This window comes from Eupeodes corollae, chromosome 2, assembly GCF_945859685.1.
Source record: "Eupeodes corollae chromosome 2, idEupCoro1.1, whole genome shotgun sequence".
Classification (NCBI taxonomy): domain Eukaryota; kingdom Metazoa; phylum Arthropoda; class Insecta; order Diptera; family Syrphidae; genus Eupeodes; species Eupeodes corollae.
The window spans coordinates 122818370-122826582 of NC_079148.1; the positions used below are offsets into that span (position 1 = coordinate 122818370).

At 28.1% G+C, this 8213-nt stretch overlaps 1 protein-coding gene across 1 annotated transcript in view; it reads right to left on the reverse strand.

The window, feature by feature from the left end:
- Nucleotides 1-8213, reverse strand: part of LOC129944716 (uncharacterized) — a 361194-nt gene that overhangs the window by 179905 nt on the left and 173076 nt on the right. The gene's annotated exons all lie outside the window — the stretch shown is intronic.

Consider the following 8213-nt stretch of genomic DNA (forward strand, 5'->3'; position numbering starts at 1 on the left):
AAATTTTGTTATACAGATAATAAGGCAGAAAGATGCAGAAAGGGCTCTCAAGAAAATTGCGTGGGTGGTTTTTTTACCATAGCAGTTTGAAGAAAAGGTGAACATTTTGGTTAACCCTTAATATCTTACGAAAATGTATAAAAGTTGGTAAAAATTGATTTACTTGATTTAAATTGCATATAATATATTGTTAAGTGATATCAAAGAAGTATATTGTTTGAAAATAAATCCATTTAACGGTTTTTTTATGAATCAAAAAAAAAACTGAAAAAAAAAACTGAAAACAAAATTTGTCACCTCCAAAATTTTACAACTAAAATATGATTTCATCTCCAAAACAATTTTGTGCAACGAAGAATAATGTTTTTGACATCTGATAAAATTTTGAGAAAAATCGAATTGACAGTTTTTTTATAAAAAATAAAAATCTAAAAAAAACATTACTCAAAGTTGGTAAAAATTGAATATCGATTCAAATATCTTTTCAAAAACTTAAAATTTACGCTTCAAACTTTTTTTATCCTATAAGAAATATTATTTTCAACATTCTTAAAAATGTTGAGAAAAATCGAATTGACAGTTTTTTTACAAAAAATAAAACCCCAATAAAAATTAATAAAAGTTGGTAAAAATTGATTTTCGACTCAAATATCTTTTCAAAAATTTGAGATAATAGCTTCTTTTTAATTTTCACTTATAAGAAATATTGTTTTCAACATTAGTACAAATTTTGAAAAAAATCGAATTGACAGTTTTTTTTACAAAACATAAAAACCTAAAAAAAATGTATAAAAGTTGGTAAAAATTGATTTTTGCCTAAAATATCTTTTCAAAAATTGCTTAAAACTACTTTTTTCTAATAAAAATATTGTTGTTAACATTAAGTAAAATTTTTAAAAAAATCGAATTGACAGTTTTTGTACAAAAATTTAGAAACCTAAAAAAATAATTAACAAAAGTTGATAAAAATCGATTTTCTACTCAAATATCTTTTTAACAATTTCAGATATTGGCTTCAAACTAATTTTATCTTAAAAGAAATATTGTTTTCAACATTCGGTAATATTTTGAAAAATCCAAAAAATAAAACTCTAAAAAAAAGTTGTTAAAAATTGATTTTCGACTCAAATATCTTTTCCAAACTTTGAGATTGGCTTTAAAAAATATTTTTGTCAATATTCTGTAAACTTTCTAGGAAAATCTAAGTGACAGTTTTGTTAGAAGAAATTAAAACCTAACAAAAAATAAATACTTAAACTTGGTAAACATTTACCTTACTCAAAAAGGTTTTAAAATTAAAAATATTGTCTTCAAATTCTTTTTATTTTACAGGAATAATTGTTTGCGATATGCAGTAGTTTTTTTATAAAAATCCAACAGTCCGTTTTTTGGAAAAAAAATAAAATATATAAGAAATAGTACGCAAATTTGGTAAAATTGACGTTCGGTTTTTGATATGTCTCAAATTAATTTCATTCATCCAATTCGTAAACATTTAAGAAATGCTACTAAAATATCCAACATTTTTTTTTCGGCTAAAAATCTATTTAACAAAACGAAATTTTCAAACTAAACTTTTTTTTGTTTGAAAAATATTGTTAATAATTTTGAATTTTTTAAGAATAACTCAACTGACAACTTTTTTAACCCAACACGAAAGCATACAAACTTTTAAGCAAGACAAAAAGACAGATGGGATGGGATGGGAGGTTATCAGTGTGGGTCGCATCCCAGTTTTTTTTTTATTGTAAAATTCGATCATTCAAAACATTTTACTTAATATTGAAAACAATATTTTTTATAAGAAGAAATTAATTTAAAGCCAATTTATTCAATTTTTAAAAAGATAATTCAGTTAATTGGATTTTTCTCAAATTTTACCAGTGTTCAAAAAAATATTATTCTTCATTGCATAAAACTTTGTTGAATATAAAATCATTGTGTTATCGTAATATTTTTCATTTTTTTTTGATATATTAAAAACACAATAATTAAATTTTCAAAAAAATATGTATCACGATGTTTGTCCGCGATGGACTCCTAAACTACTAAGCCGATTGTAGTAAAATGTTTGCACCCTATGCAGTTTGATTCAACTTGAAAGATTGGATAGTTTACTTCTCAATTTCAGATCCAGATACTATTTCATTGCAAATTATTTTTTCTCTATTATTAGACAGTCAAAATTATATATTAGCTCCAAATTATTCTAACTGATAGTGACATCTGTTGATTGGTTTTAGTAAGTTTTCAATAGATGGCGCCATGTAAAACTTAAAAACGTTTAATGGAAAAGTCGGTTTAAGGGAAAAATGGACCTGTTGCAACGTATTTCAATATTACCGTCAGATTCTAGGATAACCTTCAGAAATTAATAGTTCCCAATGCATTTAGCTTTTGCCATGTCTATAAATAAGCTTCTTGGCCAAACAATGCCCATTTGTTTTTTTGTATTGAAAATCCATGTTTTTCTCATAGGCAACTATATGTTGCGAGTTCACATGAAGCAAAAGAAAAAAATATTGTGCACCGATTAGTGGTGATTATATTTGACATTAAACGTATTTAAAATTGAAAATAGAAATATGATATGAAAAGATCTTAAACAAGATTGATAGATAGATAGATATTCTTTGTTCTTAATTTCCTATTTTAATATTTGTATACTAATAACTTCTGAATAAACGTTAAAGACACGACATGTAAAACATAAGATCTTAAACTATCCACCTCATTTATAATGTTAACTGTCTGATATTATTTACTAATAAAGAGGCTGGGATGCGACAAACACTGATAACTTCACATCCCTTCTGTCGATTTCTCTTGGCTTAAAGTTTGTCTATATGTACTCGTTGTAGATTTTTTTTTATGAAAAAACGGACTGTTGGATTTTCAACAGTTAAGTTTGAAGCCAATATTTTTATTTTTTGAAAAGTTATTTGAGTCAAAAGTAAATTTTTGCCAACTTTTGTACATTTTTTTTGTAGGTTTTTATTTTTTGTAAGAAAATTGTCAATTCGATTTTTCTCAAAATTTGTCCTAATGTTGACAACTATATTTCTTATAAGTAAAAAATAGTAAGAAGCTATTATCTCAAATTTTTGAAGAGATATTTGAGTCGAAAATCAATTTTTACCAACTTTTATAAATTTTTGTTTAGGTTTTAATTTTTTGTAAGAAAAACCGCCAATTCGATTTTTCTCAAAATTTTATCAGACGTAAAAAACATTATCTTTCGTTGCACAAAATTGGTTTGGAGATGAAATAATATTTTAGTCGTAAAATTATGGAGGTGACACATTTTTTTTCTCAGTTTTTTTCGATTTAAAAAAAAACCGATAAATGAATATTTTTCAAAAAATATACTTTTTGATATCAAGTTACAATACATTATATAAAATTAAATTCAAGTCTTTAGTGTTTTTGGTCCGTAAAATATTTAGCTTTAACCAAAATTTTCACCTTTTTTTTTAACTTCCATGGTAAAAAAACCACCCACGCAATTTTCTTGAGAGCCCTTTTTGCGTCTTTCTGCCTTATTATCTATATTACAAAATTTATTTGGAATCGATTTCTCTTCTGTTTCTTGAGATATCTCTTCTGGACCCATTACAATACCTTCCTATGTTAAGTTAAACATACTGATCAGGGTTTTTTTTCAAAAACTGATTTCAGCTTGATATTAAAAACGCATATAATATTTTTCGAGATAAATCAACTTATTTTTAATAACTTCACCAGTTCCATCTTTAAGGCCTTGATTTTTCATGGACTTTAACAGCCAAAATAAAAAGAGGCTGGGATGCGACCCACACTGATAACTTCCCATCCCGTCTGTCGATTTGTCTTGCTTAAAAGTTTGTCTATATGTACTTGTATCAATTTTACCATTATTTTTTGGATTTTCATATAAAAATCACTGAATATCGAAAACAATATTTTCTGTAAAATAAAATAAGTTTGAAGCCAATATTTTATAGGTTTGAAAAGATATTTGAGTCGAAAATCAGATTTTACCCACTTTTGTTAATTTTTTTTTTAAGTATTTAATTTTTTGTACAAAAACTATAAATTAGATTTTGTTCAAAATTTTACTGAATGTTGACAACAATATTTTTTGAAAGATAAAAGTAAATTAAAGCAAATATCTCAAAATTTTGAAAAGATATTTGAGTCGAAAATCAATTTTTACCAACTTTTATTAATTTTTTTTTTTATTTTTTTGTTTTGTAAAAAAAACTGTCGATTCGATTTTTCTCAAAATTTTACTGAATGTTGAAAACAATATTTCTTATAAGATAAAATAAGCTTGAAGCCTAAATTTCAAGTTTTTGAAAAGATATTTGAATCGATATTTAATTTTTACGAACTTTGAGTAATGTTTTTTTTAGATTTTTATTTTTTATAAAAAAAAACTGTCTATTCGATTTTTCTCAAAATTTTATCAGATTTCAAAAACATTATTCTCCGTTGCTCAAAATTGTTTTGGAGATGAAATCATATGTAAGTCGTTAAATTTAATAGGTGACAATTTTTTTTTGATTTAGAAAAAAAACCGTTAAATAGATTTTTTTCAAAAAATATACTTCTTTGAAATCACGTTACAGTTTATTATATAAAATTTAATTCAAGTCTCTAGCGTTTTTGGTTCGTAAGATATTTAAGGTAAACCAAAATTTTCACCTTTTTTTTAAACTGCTATGGTAAAAAAACCACCCACGCAATTTTCTTGAGAGCCCTTTCTGCATCTTTCTGCCTTATTATCTGTATAACAAAATTTATTTGAAGTCGATATCTCTTCTGGTTCTTGAGCTATGGACGACAAAAAAAACGTCGCGAACGTACGGACGTACGGACGTACAGACGTACGGACCTACATACGTACGGACGTACGAACGTACGTACACACGCACGCACAGACATCTTTCTAAAAATCTTTTATTTCGACTCTAGGGACCTTGAAACGTCGAGAAAGGTCAAAATTTTCAATTTGACAAATCGGACCCATTACAATAACTTCCTATGGGAAGTTAATAAACGTGGAATAAGAAAGGGTTAGGTCTTATCCAATAGACTTGAGTACTTGTATAATCTTAACTCTAAAAGCTTTTGACCAAAATCTTTAAGACCTATCATGGAATGCCTGATTCAAAAAATTGGAGAAGAATCCACTTAATTTGGTTTTCGTCAACAGTTTTTCTTAAGCAACCCCTCAATTGTGCCAAAAGTTCAAAGTTCTTCCTGACAACCCAAAAGTTCTTTAGTTTTGCAAACTGTTTGTTCTTAATTTTTTTAGTGTCGTCATAAGACGGCAGCGGAACTTTAAATTCAAAATTCTTCTTATCTTAGTTATAGAAGCTATAGAACACAAAGGCATAACCGTTAAATTAAAATTCGTTTTTTTTTAACCAAGTCCATGTATGCATTTCAGTCTCTGATGCTTTCGTTGATTTTCTCTTTTCTACTCGTATTGAAATTAATTACCAAATGATTTAGCAACATAAAACTGCACTTAAATAATATTCAATAAACATAAATGTAATGTACCTTGTCATTATACGAATCAAAAACGCTGCAATGACACGATCATGGTCAGGTCAGGGGAGCGGGCGGTGTCGTTAAATATAATTTAATTGTTTTACTTATTTTACAACAGTTTTATAGTTGCCACACGTGTGTAAATGATTCAACAACCCATATTCGTATTATATCCTTAAAAATCAACTGCAAGCACATACAGTGTACACTTGTACAGCAGCTAGCTTAATTATAAATTCAAAAATTCCTCCGAGTACACTTTAAAGCTTTCCATGTCACATGCACATCACACCATTGAACTGGCAAACAAATGGCCAAATCTAACCCTTCCCAACAGCCCCCTTACACCCTAACATCCCATCCATCTATCTATGAGTACATCTATGTTTAAAGCTATACCCTTTTTACCGTCGTCGTCGTAGTCGTATAGTCATCGTCATCGTCCTTGCCTTCATTGTACTTTAGTGTATCCTTGCATTTGAAATCAGCATATAAAGGGAAATATGCGCATAAAATTACTCCAATTCCCCAGCTGTTTGCTCTTTTTCAAGCTCTATCACCACCGCACCTTTCCGTGCTCTGTTTTTAAGGGTTTGGCATTTTACAGTTTACACATTGAGTAAGGTAAGGTAATGTGGAATGGGTATAATATGGAGAAGGTTCTATTTCCATGCGAATGCATTACAAATGTGCAGACTCTAGATTATAGAATCTGTGTTATGTGCTGTGCACGGGAGTCTTTTTTTTGTAGAAGCAGCAACAGCCAGCCCCAGCGCAGCATCAGCTTGCAGATAATAGATGAACACATATACACAAAAAAATATTCATGAATATAGAACCTTCAAAAACCTAATGAAACTGACATTGATTCGAGATGAAATATTGAAATCTATACACAGCTTTGAACAGGAACACATCCCGGGGGGGAGATATGTAGCTATATAGATTAAAATGAAATATTTTTGATAAATGTTCAATAAATTTTAGGAAAAAACATAATAGGAATTAAATCAGCCATTAGCTACCTACATTTCATTTAGCCGGATGGGAACTTGAATGTACCTATAGACTGTGGAGTGCTTTTGAAAATGTTATGGATATTCAAAAATTCAATTTGTTATTAAAAAAAAGAAAAAAAAACAAACAAAATAAATTCATCAATAATTTCGTGATGGGGATTGTGTAAATTTATTATATTATGCATCAATGTTTATGTTGATATACGCTGATGTACACGTGAAACCTGCGTGTGATCTAATTAAAATACATTTTATACGGAAACAAAAACATTCCGCTCTTGCCGGATGCCTTATGCAACTTGACCATTTAATCTCGAAGGTAATTATTATGCGTTTGCCATTTTGTATATTGCGAGAATTTAATTTCAAATTAATTCCGACGAACTAATAGCTTATTTAAACGGATTTCCGTTCAATAATGGCTGAACTGTGATTTCGTACAGAAATAGCTATTTATTGTTTTGCATTTCGAGGTTGAGTAGGTATGTCATTGGATTGCTTTTTTTTTTGATAAATAAACAATTTTATTCAAATAATAATATTGCGTACCTCGCAGCAATCATGATCACATAGATTTTTCAAATGAAGGTTTAGCTGTTTGGTAAGTCTGTTTTTTTTTTTTAATTCATAACTAATCTGTCAATTGTTCTAACTTTGTATATGAACAAAGTCAAGAAATACAAAAGTAAGTATACGCCCTAAGTGTACTTACCTTTGTTTTAAGAGAGGCACGGCCTTTTGCTGAAGCATAGCTGAAGTTTTACCTATCATAGTTTAAACTGAAATACTAGACATTTTGTATATGTTATATAATTGTAATGGGTCCGATTTGTCAAATTGAAAATTTTTGACATTTATCGACGTTTCAAGGTCCCTAGAGTCGAAATAAAAGATTTTTTGAAAGATGTCTTTGCGTGCGTGTGTATGTACGTTCGTACGTCCGTACGTCCGTACGTCCGTACGTCCTTACGTTCGCGACGTTTTTTTCGTCGTCTATAGCTCAAGCACCAGAAGATATATCGATTTCAAATAAACTTTGTTATACAGCTAAAAAGGCAGAAAGATGCGATAGGGCTCTCAAGAAAATTGCGTGGGTGGTTTTTTTTACCATAGCAGTTTGAAAAAAAGGTGAAAATTTTGTTAAACCCTAAATATCTTAAAAACCAATAACGCTAGAAACTTGAATTAAATTTTATATAATATATTGTAATGTGATTTCAAAGAAGTATTTTGTTTTTAAAAAATCCATTTAATGGTTTTTTTATAAATCGAAAAAAAACTGAAAAAAAATTTTGCCACCTCCTAAATCTTACGACTAAAATATGATTTTATCTCCAAAACAATTTTGTGCAACTAAGAATAATGTTTTTGACATCTGATAAAATTTTGAAAAAAATCGAATTGACACTTGTTTTTATAAAAAAATAAAAACCTAAAAAACAAAAATATTAAAAGTTGGTAAAAATTGATTTTCGACTCAAATATCTTTTCAAAAATTAAAAATAATGGCTTCAAACTTATTTTATTGCATAGAAAATATTGTTTTAGATATTCGGTAATTTGTATATAAAAATCCAACACTCCGTTATTTCATAGAAAATAAAAATCTAGACAAACTTTTAAGCAAGACAAATCTACAGCCTCTTTTTTCAT